Below are 12,432 nucleotides of genomic sequence, written 5' to 3' on the forward strand. Positions count from 1 at the left end.
TCAGTGACACTTCCAAAAAAGGTCGAGGATATCCCCCCTTGGTCGATTCAATATTTAAGGTGCCAAGCTCTACTCGTTCCAAATCAAGGAGACTATAGGCAGAAAGAGGCAACACCTCCCTAAAATAATTAGTGGGTAGATCCATGACCTCCAAGTTTACTAACTGGGGAGGTTCGTCATCAAGGGAGTCATGTGGAACAAGTAGAGGGGCAGCCCGTGTGGGCAAAAGAACCTGATCATATTCCATATTAGGATGGATTTTCTGACTAGCGTCAGAAGGTACTGATAGGACTGCTAGAGATGCAATCTCTTCTACAACAAGTGGTGAAGGCTGCTCACTAGCTTGATCAACTTCCATAAGATCATGTGACACCACCCAAGGATCAGGAGTTCTATGGTGTCCACAGGTGCTGGAAGAGATCATATGCATAGGAGCCTTTGAATATGTAGAAGGAGTGTTAGGCGGAAGGAGTTGAGGTAAAACTCCCATAAGAGTGGAACTTTTAAAGGGTCCAACTCCAACACTATGAAATTGACCAAGGTGATCTCCCATGAGTGTTATAGAATTCCCAGTGGTGGAAATATGGGCTAATAGCACACAAAAGTCAAGTTCATCGATAGTGACAATTTTTCCTTCATGAGGAAAGCAAAGTAAATGAAAGATAGACGAGACGACTACTTCCATCACATAAAACCAACTACGACCATGGAGTAGGTTGTAATCTAAAGGAGGTTCGAAAAATTCAACATTGACATAAACAATCTTCCCACTTAACCCAATGGAAGTATTTGGAAGAACCCCCTTAGGTACAAAGTTATGTCCATCAAAAGCTTCGAGAGTCATGTTGGACATGGCTAGTGTCAGAGAGCGAAGATCCTTCTAGCAGGATACTGACATAACACATGTGGAAGATCCTTCATCCACCAAAGTGCGATGAATATTCCTATGGAAAATACACAAAATGATATGGAAAGAAATTTGATGAGAAAGATGAGGAGTGAATTTTTTGGTGTTAAAAGCGATGAGACTAGACTCAGATAGGTTAGCTCCACCAATGGTAGGAAACAAGGCTTTGCGCTACTAAGGAAAACTTTGCAAGACCTACAAAGCAGACATGGCATAAGGATCTTGGGTGAGATATCTAACAATACTGTAATGATAAGAAGCCATGGCAGAAGGATTATGTGTCATCTTCCAGAGAACACCCTTGTGAGGATGATAGTGAGGTTCCACAAGCTTATTGAAAGTGAGAGGTCCAATGGAGGTAGGTGGAGCTGATGAGTACTTAGAGGGAGAACTCGACTAAGGAATATCAGAAGATTTGTCTTGCATAGTCACACGGACATCTTCCTTGCACATGAGGATAGATGAACTGTGAGAAGGATATGAATATGACACCTCATTACCCCCTTGCGAAGGTCAAGTGAGTTGAGAAACCATATAATTTTGGGGTTGTGCAGGGAACGAATGAGTCAAAATTACAATCTTTTCAATAGAAAGTGGTCAAATAAGCCTATGGACCTCATCCATTTGAGGGCATTTGTGAGTAAGGTGGCCACCTTAAAAAATTCTACATGGGAACTTGGCATTACGATGATGTTCACTAGTGTCCCCTCGCTAACTCTGAGGGTTCGGTTGAGACTCCTGAGAATTTTGATTCTTTTGTTTATTTCTCTTATTATTCTTTTTACCACCTAATTTCTACTAGTTCGTTAGTTAATTAGACTTCACCATGAGAACATTGGTGGCCTCCTTAGGATTGGGTGCTTTAGCAGAGCCATACACGCTTGCTAGGGCTTGACATGTAACAATTAATGGCCTAAGTTGGGTAGCATGTTGGCTCATGAAACCAAAAAGAGACCCAATCACGCCATTGGCATGTGGTGCAGGAACAGGTTTGGTAGGGTCAACAGAAGGCCTAGGGGCATTAGGCAACACTTCGTAGAGCATACCTAATTGTGAATAGATAATATCCAACTGTTGGGCAACTAGAATGGCTTGTTCCATAGTAACAACTTGAAACATTGACACGTCCTTGGCAATATGGGGTTGGAGACGTAATATCTAATCGGGTAACTTGGTTCTCACCAACATCTTTTGATGAGGCCACTCATGAATATGATTATAAATTAATGTGGCATCGTCTTGCTTCAAATTACAAAAAAGGTTAGAATTGATGTCATATCGAGTAGGTAACTGAAAATGTGTCAAAAATGTTTGAGATATGGAGGAAAATTCACTCTAGGGTGTGGTATCTAACTCAATCTACCACTTTGCATCATCCCCAGTCAATGTACATTAGAACAATGAAAGCTTGATAGAATCATCCACCAAAGAATTGGATAAGCACCAGAAATGATAAGTGGTAATGTGTGTGGCTGGATTTTCTGCAAGATTTCATTCAAACTTGGGAATATCAGATGGTAATTTTGCAGGCATGGGTGGCCACTAGGGATTATGACAGATGGGGTCATTAGTCAGTTTTGTCAAATCTAGTAAATCAAGAGAAGATAAAGAAGGATTTTGAGGCTGACTAAATGGGTCATAGGTGAGAGAAGCCCCTAAAAAACCATGTGGTACCCCCATATAAGGAGTGGAATGATGCACCTATTGGTGAATAAAAGGGTTCACCCCAACATAGGACTATTGCAGGCCAAGATGACTAGTAAATGGATGCTTCCCCCCATAGTAAGTACCTCCAGAGAGAAAAGGACCCCCAAAAGCATAGTTGTTGATGCGGTTGTAACCACAGAGAGAAGAAGGACCACTTTTCACAGTAAGACCGACATAAGGGGGATAACTCATGTGAGAAACGGTACTGGCAGGGAGGTTTCCCCTAGGTAAACTAGCCCTTCGATTAAAGTACTGGTAGGTGACGCCACTCCAAAGAGTGAACTGTACTAGGCTTGTGACATACTAGAAGCGCTATTTCCTCTAGGGTGACTAGGGACAACTGGTGAACCCCCCCACATATTACTACAAGTAACCATGCCTAGCTGAGGGACTGGAATAGTTGGTTGGGAAAAATGCAGTGCTTATATTTATGAACCTATCGATTGACTAGGCTAAGGCACCATGGATGGCATAAGAGATGGTGTGGGCATGGAAACATTTGAGAAATTTTTAGGAGTCATAAAATAAATTGGTGGAATGCCCCAATAAGAAGTGAGAGGTGTGGATGGAGAAGTATAGCCACGCTAAGTGGTGGCAATGATTTCATGGCAGTTGATACTAATGATGTCGAAGGTAAGGAAATCTCAGACTCCACTATAGGGTAAATTACAGACAAAAGCACGTAAGTGTAGTCTAGTGTGGAACCGTCAGGGTTCAACCTCAATAACATAGGTCACAGTGGATTGGTCAAAGGTGGGATTTTAGGAGCAGTAGAATTGTTTGCCAAAGTCTCGATAGAAACTGAATCATTACCAGAAGGACCAAGTATAGAGTCCACAACTATGTGTTGGTCTAAGTATTGAGCACTGACATGCACTCTTCCTATAGGAGTAACAAGTCCACCTCATTCAGGAGCTAAACCGTGAATATGATGTGACCATCAATGAACAAATTTAGCTAGGGTAATAACTTATAATTTAAATATAATGATGTTAATACAAACACCCTAAGGCCAAAATACTCACTTGGACCAAACAACACACACTAGAAACATCCTAAAACATAACACATGCAAACCAAAATGACAAGAAGCTAGCGGTGGAATAGTTATACTAGCAACCTACTTCACAGCCCTTTTATTTGCAAAATCATTCCAAGTTCCCTCACAAGATGTGGAACACCCCCTGAGAGGACTGAGAGAGTATGAATAATATCTATCCCAAGTACAGAGAAGATGACCTCAACCCTGCACTTATGTAAGATCCCTAAGAAGATAGGCCACTATGGTCACCACGTATAATAACGTGACTTGGGGTGACATTCGTAGGACAAATCCACATGCAAGGGCAAGACACATAACCCCAAAAAGGAGAGAAGACCAAAAACCCCTTGAGATTTTCCTTGCAGGTGGTCCCCATATGATAATGACACAATTTGTATGCATGGACATTGTGCTATATCACGACACCCGAAACTAAGAAAAATGGGTCATGTCACCCCGCCTAGCCCAAGTGTGACCTCGTTCTTAACCCTATGGTGAGAAGGCCTTTCTAGACTGCACTATGACAAATGGATTTAACTCCCTACTACAAGCTACTATGTTGATTTTGATGTCTTGGAGCAGTTAACTCACACTCCTATCTCCAAGAGTCTACCCTAGGCTAGTGTTGGTGTACTACCATTGAAATTAAAAGACGACTCTAGTTAATTCTATTATCACGTTGATTTTAGTGGTTGGTATTTAAATAAGTGGGATGTGCCATGAAACTAAGATGGTGTGAATGACTATTAGTTAGTCACTCTAATGAAGCTATACGTGATTTTTTGATTTTCCTTTCGATGAATGCTAACTACATGAGGGTAAGAACCTTCTAACACACCAATGCCTATGTAATGCACCTCTTCACTAAATATTTTTAAATGCAAATTATCCCATAGTTTTGTGAATTAATGACCCAAAACAAACGAAGAAGGCAAACCAAAGCAACCAAAAAAAAACTATGCAAAAATTCCCAAGCAAGAATGCAAAGCACTCCAAAAGTGTCACATCTAGGAAAGCAAATCCCAATCAAAGAAACACACCCAAAGTGATCAAATCGAAAGCCAAAAGAGAAAGAAGGAAGGTAATGTCAACAAGATAGGGTTGTAGGACAATGGCCAAACCAAGACCATTGTTTTACAAAGGTAAAAACTAGACCCTAGAGGTAGGAAGGCCTAAAGCAAATCAAATGAGAGTGACACAAAGCAATGAAAACATACTCAAAAGAACTTTCCTAAATTAAAATTGCACAACCAATCACAACACCACCAATTGTGACAAAAGCAAACAAGAGAGAGAATATGTAACTTCAAAAAAAGCAACCAAACCACACAAAGGTAACAAAAGAACAAAAGGGGATATCAAAGAGATCTAAGCAATCACCAAAAGAAGCCAAATAGAGGCACTAGTCCTCAACAAAAGCACACAAAGAATTATTCAAGAGAAACCTTGAAGAACTTGGGAAATGGATGATCCCAACCAATAAATAAGAAATGGCACCGATCTGATACAGATTAGTAGCTATAAACAACAAAAAAAAAATAGATCCAACAAATAGTAGAGATGAGAACACTAGTCCTCAACCAAAGCACGCAAAGAATTATTCAAGAGAAACCATGAAGAACTCGGGAAATGGATGATCCCAACCAATAAATAAGAAATGGCTCTGATCTGATAGAGATTAGTAGCTATAAACAACAAAAACAAATAGATCCAACAAATAGTAGAATTTTTTGAAGAATAACACCTCAAAAGTCAAGCAAAGAAGCTGAAAGAAAACCTAAAAATTAGGGAAAACATATAGAAAACAGGTTGATTTTTCAATCATCCATATCTTCCCCATACAGACTCCATTTCAGGGGATTTTTTTAAGGTAAAAAATCAAGAGGATTACAGATCTGTTGTTATTTTTACTGAATTATGTATAGGAAAGAACATAAATGAACAGAAAAAATAGTCCCGTGCGAGAGCGGAAGAAAAACAACTGCCTAATTTTCAATTGGCTATAACTTCCTCATACAGAGTCTATTTTCAGTGATTCTTTTTTTTTTTTTTTTTTTGGGGGGGGGGTGGGGGGGTGGGGGTAGAAAAATATAGATCTGTGGTTATTTAAATCAAATGGAGATCTTAAACAAAGAGGGAAAAAGAAAATGCTTTATTGAAAGAACCAATTATTTTGCATTTAATTATGCAAGGAGCTATTGCTCCGTGATCTCATTCCAAATTGATATCAGCAAATACAAAAATAGAATGAATAAGACAATCTAACATCAATCCCCAATATAGATGACCATGCATGCAACTTTGATGCAATTTCTAATGCTACAAAGTATGAGAAAGTATCTTGCCTCCTCGCAGATTGGTGAAATGTTTTAGGCCTGATGCAGAATCCTTAGGCCCCAAAGAAGTGATCTCTTTCATCCGCTCTTGATTCAAAGCTTGGACATAAACACAACCTTACAAATATGACAAGTGATCTTCCAGAAAAGATCGTCAACTCAAAACATCTAGAAATTACACATATAAATTACTGCAAAACTCATATAAGGGGAAGGAACATAGATTTTTACTAACCATATGAGAGAAAGTACATCAAATGTATACCTTCTAGAAAATCATATCTTCTCCTCAAGCTTGTAGTATGGTCTCCTCTCCCAATACAGCAGAGCTCTCGCTCTATAGTTTGGATACTCTCCCCTCCCTTCCCTCTTGGTGAGATTATAAAGGCTCATTATATCCTCTAGGAGAATGTATCTAAACACCTAGGGGCTTGAAAAGTTCAGAAAATTCTATAATAATGGACCCCTAGCCAATTGATACACAAGCGGGTCAAGTTGCTCTCCTTAGGAATGACAAACTCTTGAAACCTTTTTCACAATTATGAGCTTTTTCTCAATTATCTCAATTATGATATAATTATTATCCCATAATTATAATATTTTGGAAAAGTAATTATGAGAAATTCCTCAATTATGTAATTTCACCCATTTATCATGGGATAAATCTCACATAAGTAAAATAAAATGTGAAAAGGGATGCACTTAAGTCAAACAACTGAGGTAAGTTGATATTGTGCTTCTCTCACTATAATGGAGTGGCTAGTAGGGTTATACCACTAATGTTATATAACCTGAGGCACCTTAGTTAACTACACATATTACTTTAGGACCATCCTCTTCTCTTCCTTCGTCTTTGATTCAACCATAACACTTATATCTTGGACCAAACAGTGAAATAATTCCCCATGATCTCGTGAGTATGAAGGATATTCCTCAATAATAACATCAACCTTCTACCCTTGTTCATTTAAAAGAGCTTTATCTCTATAAAGTCCCTCCTACTCATACTCCATCACAAGCTCCTTTTTCTAATTCATCTCCTTTCAACTTGACACCCTTGAGTTTCCCTTAGTAATCATCTTTGGGAAATTTAACCATAATTGATTCTGCTATGGTTTCTCAGCCCACACCCACCATTATGACTGGGACAACCAATGTTGCAACTTCTTCTATGCTTTTAAGAACACTAGAGACACACATATATGGTGGCTCATCCATCTTTCCTGGTTACCAATCATTATCTAGTACCTTTTCTGGTGCACCATCATGTCCATGGACTTCTCCCATGTCATTCTCTTCTGGAATCCCTTCTAGCACTTATTTGATGAGCGCTACATAGTCTGCTCTTCCTCCTCCATCCCAACCTTTATTAGAGAAACAACCTAGTCCTTATGTTAGTGGGTATGGACACCTACACCATCCCAATCCACCTTATATTGGGTACCCTCCTCCTAAGGGGAAGCTACCTCCATATTCCCCTCCTCTTTCAGTAAGGGGGAAACCTATTTTCAGAATGTTCCTATCTCCTAACCAAATACTACAAGATAATGATCAACATCATTCGAGTCCTCCATATCTAGGAATGGCTACCAGTCATTGGAAACCCTCATTGGTCATACAACTGGACTCAGTTGTGAACCAAGTTCAAACCTCTCAACCTATTCCACCTACGTCTCATATTCCTATTTTTCAACCTATATCTAAACATGTTCAAGCTCAGTTCATATATGTCAACTTTTGTAGGCTACACCTCAAACTAAACTTCTTCCATTGGTATATGGGGCCTCCAAAGTCCCACTTACCTAGCCTCTTCAAGGTTCCTTACAACCCCAACCACTTGGTTAGGATATTCCTCAAATCCAAATGGGTCAACCTATATATGGTATGGCATAGAAATAACCTACCCCACCTTTCCTAGGGATGATGCAAAATCACACATGGTAACCATATCAAGATATTCCTCAAATGCCTTAGAAAGGTCAACAAATGAAAACCCACCCATTTCAACCTTTGCAAGGTTATCCTAGAACTAGATAACAAATTTATTCCAGATCTAGCCAACAAGTTTATGCTTATTCAAGTTATCATAATTCTTCGTATCGAAGAGCAAAAATACTTATTCCTTAAGACATTCAATCTTATCAACGGTACCCTCCATCAGACTTCAATTGGTAGTTTCCATTTGTTGCAACCTTGAATTTCTTGATTTGACCTCACTTACAAATGATCCCATTTGCCACTCTCCCTCATGGCTAGTAATTCCTATGAAATTTCCCATTGATATCCCAAAGTTCAATGGAAATCCTAGAAAAGACCCATCTACACACTTCATGGCATATCATTTATGGTGTTCTTCCAACTCCTTGAATGATGACTTTATTTGATTTCATCTTTTCTAGTGGAAAATCATTGGTATGGTAGTAAAGTGGTATATTAAATTGCCACAAGCTTCATTCGACAATTTCATTGTGTCAGTGACAATGTTCTTAACTCATTTTGAGTTTCCCATTTACTATGAAACCAGAGCTAGAACTTTAACTTCCTTCCAACAATCTGATTCCTCTCGTATCTCTTTTCATATTCATAAGTGGTGATGTCACCATTTCTTAGTCAAAACCTTCATTCCTGGCCAATTGTTAGTTGAATGGTTTATTAAGTCTCTATTACCATCCATAACAGAAGACATCACTAAAGGTGGAGTTGTGACTGAAGAGAAAGTAATTTCTTGTGCCCAATATCTTAATCTTATTTATACCCAATCTGGCACACTCTATGATAAAATACCAATTTCTCTGTGACCTTAAAACACTATTCCACAATCTCCCGATAAAGAATCACATGCCACCGATGGTGTGATTGGATATGCTAGCCAATAGTTAGTGAGTAAACCATCTAGCTCAAATCTTGCTATGGTTTCTGAAAAGCCCTCTTCTACTACTCCTACAGTTTCTACGTCCAAGATTGATGTCTTCCAATCCACGAAAGGAAAATATTAGAAACTATGAAGTAAGAAGAAAGGAAAAGGCAAAAGGAGGAAAGATAATCCTCCACGGGACAAAAAAAAATAACTAGTATTCTAAAGAAAAGCAGAAACCGTGTTAACCTTGCTTAATCTATTATGAGGAGCATGTCACTCATGATTATGCACATCAAGCTAAAGTAAATCAATGTCTTAAATAATCTTGCACGCTTGCTATGTTAATAGATCCATTTCCTGACTAGGGGAGTAAAAAGGTTCCTGAGGATCCCACTTCCTCTTCCTCAGTTATGATATTTTCCTCCTCCAAGCTAAAAAATGATGTTATGGTGGAAATAATAAATAAGGACAATGGTAATTTGAATCCCTCAACTCGTGAGGCTACTAATGAAACTTTCATTTCTACCTCATTTGCTTTATATCCTACTCTAAATATGATTCCTACTAAATTAACAATTAAACCTCCCAAGGGTGTTATTCATAAATCCACATTCAACCCTTGTGCAAGAGATACATATAATTATAACATAGTTGATGATCTTGATCAAGCTCCTTCAACTATGTTAACTTTGAAGGTGTTGCAAAATTGTCTTTCCTAGAAGAAGGCTTTACTTTCCACAATTGGAGATGTTGATCCTTCGAGTTCTAACCTTTTAGTCTTCAATTGTGAGACTCATACACCCAAACTTCCAGTCCAACTGGATTTCATGATTTAAGTTGTTGTTCGAAGTAAGACCATCCACTGAACCATTGGGCATGAAGGAGGTCCCACGTGCATCATTTTTCTTTATTGCTAGAAAGCCATTAGTTCTCCTCAACTCAATCGATCAATGACTACTCTAAAGGCCTTTGATGGAAGAGGCTTAAAGCCTTATGGAATTTTGAGTTCGTTACAAATTGAATTAAGTGGCAAGATGATGTCAGTAGACATTAATGTTATTGATAATAAATTAGATTATAACCTTTTACTGGGTCATATATGGGTTTATGCTATGGTTTTTTTCATTTTGACTTATTTCAGAATGATATCTTTCCCTCACTAGGGGGCATAGTAGTGATTGATCAACTCACCTTCTTTTCCAATAATTCTCAAGTTACTAGAAGTATCCCTCTTGTGGGAGAAACCCCACATCCATATTAGCATGTCAGGGTGGGATCTCTTAAGGATTCTTCCCTTATGGGAACCTTTTCCCTTCCTCCTCCTCTTCCTTATCCCCTTCCTAACAACACAAACCAAATTTCATACGTCAACATGATATCTTCTTGTTCTACACCATCTGGTCCTTGGATAGTACCATATGCATCTCATATTCATGCCTTTGGTGACCGTATGATGCTTAGTCCTATTGAGCTCGAATATGAAGCCATATATTCGGCTTGTTCGACACACACTGATTTTTTCTCTTTGATCAAATGGGGTGATAACTCATTAGAATATTGTATGTCTTCTGATCCTTTCTTTAGTACATTCTCTACTAATGAAAGCATCATGGAGATCATGATGCTAGATGAAGCATCATGGGATGAGAATCATCATCATTCCTCCTTGCCAGATTCCTCTGAGGATAATATTAGTGATATCTATTCACCCAATGTCATTGAGATATCTGTGAATTCTATATCTATCCACTATATCAATTCTGAGAAGAATTTGTCGAATATTGAAGAGACTATCCTTCTTGATATTTTGATCAAACCTAAAATTGTTAAGAATGTACATATTGGTGCATCTTGCTATCTTGAAGAGATCAAGATCTATAAATCCATTTTCCAGGAATTTTGAGACATTTTCACCTAGTCATACGAAGAGATGCTAGGTATAGATCCAAACATTGTTGCAGATGAAATCATAACATATCTCGATGCTAAGACAGTTTGACAGTACCTACGTCTAGTCCATCCCAAGAAGGTTGTGGCTATTACGACTGAGGTTGAAAAACTTCTCCATGTTGGTTTCATCTAACCAGTACCTCTAACTATTTGGGTGTCAAAAATTATTCCTATCATGAAGAAAAAAGGGACAATATGTGTGTATGTCAATTACCAGGACATTAATCATTATTTTCCTAAAGACAATTATCCTACCCCTTTTATCAACCATAGTTTTGATGATTGTGATGGCAGTGAAGTATTTTCATTTATGGATGACTTTTCTCGCTACAACCAAATCAACATTCTCCCATAAATCAACACAAAACAATGTTTATTTTTCCGTGGGGCACATTTTCATATCGAAAGCTCCCTTTCGGATTGAAGAATTTTGTGGAAACTTCTTAGAGGGAAATGAAGTATTCCTTCCATGAAATTAAATACATAGTACAAGCATATTTGGATGACCTACCTTCCCACTCGAAATATCGTGTAGATCATACCATGCATCTCAGAGCTATTTTTATATGTTTTCGACATTATAACATCAGGATTAATCCACAAAAGTGCATGTTTTGTGTGCAATTTGGTCGACTTATCAGCTTCGTTGTATTGAAGGAAGGAATTTGTATAGATCCACTAAACTTCTAGGTGATCCTAGATTTGCATGCTCATTCCTCTCTTTTTCAACTACAATGACTCTAAGTGAAGGTTAACTTTCTATGGAGATTTGTTCCCAATTATGCTGAATTGACAAAGGGATTTAATCAATTGTTGAAGAAAGGGGTTCCCTTTGATTGGTGCAACACTACTGAATAGTTGTTTGATTCTTTGAAATATATTCTAGTTCAGGCAACATTGTTGTATCCCCTGGATTATCAATGTGATTAATTCATGTACCTCGCCTCTGCAGTTACTACCATCACTATGATATTAGTCCAAGAGGATGACATAGGGAACAAACATACCATTTCTTATTTATGTTAGAACTAAAATGATAGTGAGATCAAACATACTCACATTGAAAAGTTAGATTTGGAGGATGTGTAATTTTTTAAACAATTTCGCCACTATATCCTACTTTGCAAGACCATGGTTGTTTTTTATTACAACCCCATGACATACATCTTATCATGATAATTGTTGGGGGGAAGGTATTTGAAAAGGATTTTCGCCCTCCAGGAGTTTGATTTGGAGTTCATCAAGTCCAAATCCAAGAAATCCTTAGTCTTTTCCAAACTAATCTACGACCTTCCCACTCTCGAAACTAAAATGACATGTGACGATTCTATTCCATACAAGTCACTGTTCTTGATAGATTCATATGACTCATGGTATGGAGACATCATCATATATCTCCAGACCTAAACTTTCTGACCCGATAACTCTCCCTCTAATCAGTGTCATATCTGATATCAATCTAAACACTATATTATATTTGGCGACACCCTTTATCACCATGTTATCAATAAAAAAAATTGACAATGCCTCACTAATGAGGAGGCTGAGAAAGCTATAAATGATTGACATGCTGGGGCATGTGGAAGACACATGTCTAGTTATGCCACCACATAGAATATTTTATGTGTTGGCT

This window comes from Pinus tabuliformis, chromosome X (genome assembly GCF_031772625.1).
Source record: "Pinus tabuliformis cultivar Carrire ecotype Pingquan chromosome X, CPIR1, whole genome shotgun sequence".
Classification (NCBI taxonomy): Eukaryota; Viridiplantae; Streptophyta; class Pinopsida; order Pinales; family Pinaceae; genus Pinus; species Pinus tabuliformis.